The 2,831-nt window shown below is 31.9% G+C and overlaps 1 pseudogene; it reads left to right on the top strand.

Annotated features, from left to right (window-relative positions):
• The first annotated feature begins 369 nt into the window (after nucleotides 1-369).
• LOC149543655 (uncharacterized) lies at nucleotides 370-2,591 on the top strand (annotated as a pseudogene).
• Nucleotides 2,592-2,831: the final 240 nt, after the last annotated feature.

Here is a 2,831-nt window from a genome sequence, read left to right as displayed (position 1 = left end):
TTGAATATTTTGGTTGTTCAATTCCAAATATCTATATCAAGACCCCATCATCCTCACATGAACTTCTTGGAGGTTGTCAGACTGGTGAGATATGGTGGTAACTAGAAAAAGCAATATGTACAACATCAGGTATTCACTTTGAGTGTAATTATTCTAAATTCTCTTGTAGGATCATGATGTGCTATTTTTATAACAATTTGATCTATTGAAATAAGTTAAACTGAGCTATTTTACATACAATTATGCTCATATAAATCATTCTCATTAACCTTTGCTTTTGTGATCTATGTGTACAGAGACACGTAACTGGATTGGCCTGTTCATAATAAAGACAAGAACAAGAAGTTGTCCATTGCTTTCATTGAATCAATGAGGGAAATCATTCAGAATGATAGGCAGGTGACATGTTAGGAAAAAATTGATTATGTTAGATTAAGTTTTTTAGATGAACTAGAACCCTAGGAATTTGGGAGGTTTCAAATTTTGAAAAAAGAAGACAAGTATTGCATATGCTAGTGGATTAAGGTGATTTTATTATGCTTTTCTTTATTGGCACTTGTAGCTGCTTTCATCATCTGGGGAATGCCAATTCTAATTAACTAGGTCTTGAAATGTTTTAACTCCTTGTGCTTTTTTTTGAAGATTTATAAAATTAACTTTTCATTTTCTTTTCATCATTGATAATTTTGGTATACAATCCAGCTTAATTGAAATGGTATTTTTTTTGAGTACATGTTATGATAGTTTTTTGACTTATCCACTGAAATTGACAATTTTTCTTGACATAATTTAGTTTTATATGGAAAATAATATGAGAATAAGTCGAAGGGAGGGAAGCATTGACATTTCTCTATGTGTGTTCATGTGAATGCACATTCATGTATGCATGTAGTTGTTTCTGCCTATTTGGTTGAAAATGATTGTGAGTGACTATCATTGTCCAGGTGGTCTATATATATTTGAAATTATTGGAGAAGTAGATGGAGGAGCAAGATATCTATAGTTTAGAATGCTCCACATTTTTTGCTAGAGTTTATGATCATTTTTTTGTGACTAGCTAAACTAGAATTAATTTTGTTCTTGCATTAGTGTTGGAAGATAAATTACATGGATGTTGCCTTTCTTTGCTCTAAAAAAGGAAACTTCTTCTCATAAAAGCTTTATTTTGTTTCTTGTGGTAGGTGATTATACCAATCTTAGATTGGGAAGGAACAACTTTTAGTGTGAAAGCACTTGTATTTGTGCTTAATGGGTCAATGGGTTTGTTTCATGTTTTTCTATTACCTTCTGCACCTTTAATGTGGCTAGCTAGAATGACATTTGAATACAACATTAGATTCCCAATAATAATGGTAGGAACCAGTATTGACATGTCCTTGCCTTACTTCATTGGGTATGCCTTTCATAGCCAAATACATGTAAATTTATGCCCATCATCTTGTGGTTCCATGTTGATAAAATTTAGCTAATTGAATTTTAAAGATATCTTATAATGGTCAATATCTCTTTTGTAACATAGAAATGGCTTGAAAGGTGGCCTTGAAAATCTACACTGATCAGGCTAGCAGGAGAAGGAAATTGGTTCCATCAATTCTGAGCTATTGTTCTTTTGAGAATCTCACCATTTCCTTACATTATTTATAGCTATACTAGTGTTTCTACAAATGTCAAGTATAGTCCATACATAATTGGCTCATTTGTTGGAATTGTTCCTAAAGTGTTTGTTACAATCTACAGGTCAGAGGTCTTCATCATATGACATTAAATTTGAAATTTAAGCATGCCTTTCCTAATCATTAGACTCATTCATGTAAAATCTTTCCTCAAGGTTTTTTTAAATAATGGTGTTGCATTATTATTGATAAGAATTAATAGTTTCCAATGAGTGGTGTTTTCAGTGTATCAAATTATGTGTTGATTTACAAGGAGTCAATTGTCTAGTTTGAGTCAAATCTTCATGGGTCCACATTTCATGAGTAATCCAAAAGAACCCATCTCTCATGATTCATGACCATGAATAATTCTATTAAAATAAAATTGATAGCTCTTATTTATAAGTAGGAAAACATACTATAAGGTTTAAGCACATAGCTATCCATAGTTGATTTACTACAATTGGCTTCATCCCCTTTTAAAAATTATTGTATATTTTTTCTTGTAATTTCTTGTTTAAGCAAAACCCTAGTGGCTTCTTTGACATTCTACAAAACTAAAATATGGTCTTTTTGAATTAAATGGAACTTTTATTTTATTTTCATTACCTTCCAGTATTGGAGGATTTTGTTGACTCTTTCATCTCAAACAATTGTGAATCTCTCACTGTCATTCAATTTACTTTAAGTATCTTAATATACCCATTAATGAGGTATTCAAACATTGAATTAAATGATTAGGGACATCGTGGAGGCTATCTTTGGAGAGTTACTAAAATCAAATTTTGATGCAACAAAACCTTTATTTGTCTGGATGGAGCTTTTTTTTAATTGTGCTAAATGCAGAATGCCAAAGGCAGTTCTTTCTTCCTTGGGCCTAGTTCCAACAATGAAAGGGAGCTACGAGTGGTGTTAGAGGTTCTTAAGATGGAAACATAGTTAGGCTATAAGATTGGAAGTTACATGGTTTAAGAAACACCTACAAAGAAGAAAGTTCAAGACCAAAAGAACTAGCCAACAACCTATTTCCTCCTAGGGTTGTCCATGTAATAGTTAAAGAGGATGCAATGCTACCCCTAATTGGACATTGAAGATATTGGTCTAAGATTGGTTTTGAAAATTGAGTATCAACATACATAACCAATTTTCATATAGAAGCTAAGCACACTATATCTACTA

The sequence above is a fragment of the Cupressus sempervirens genome, chromosome 8 (genome assembly GCF_028749045.1).
Source record: "Cupressus sempervirens isolate cs-2001-9-10 chromosome 8, ASM2874904v1, whole genome shotgun sequence".
Taxonomy (NCBI): domain Eukaryota; kingdom Viridiplantae; phylum Streptophyta; class Pinopsida; order Cupressales; family Cupressaceae; genus Cupressus; species Cupressus sempervirens.
Note: the sequence above shows the minus strand (reverse complement) of the source record. Positions and strands in the feature narration are given on the sequence as shown.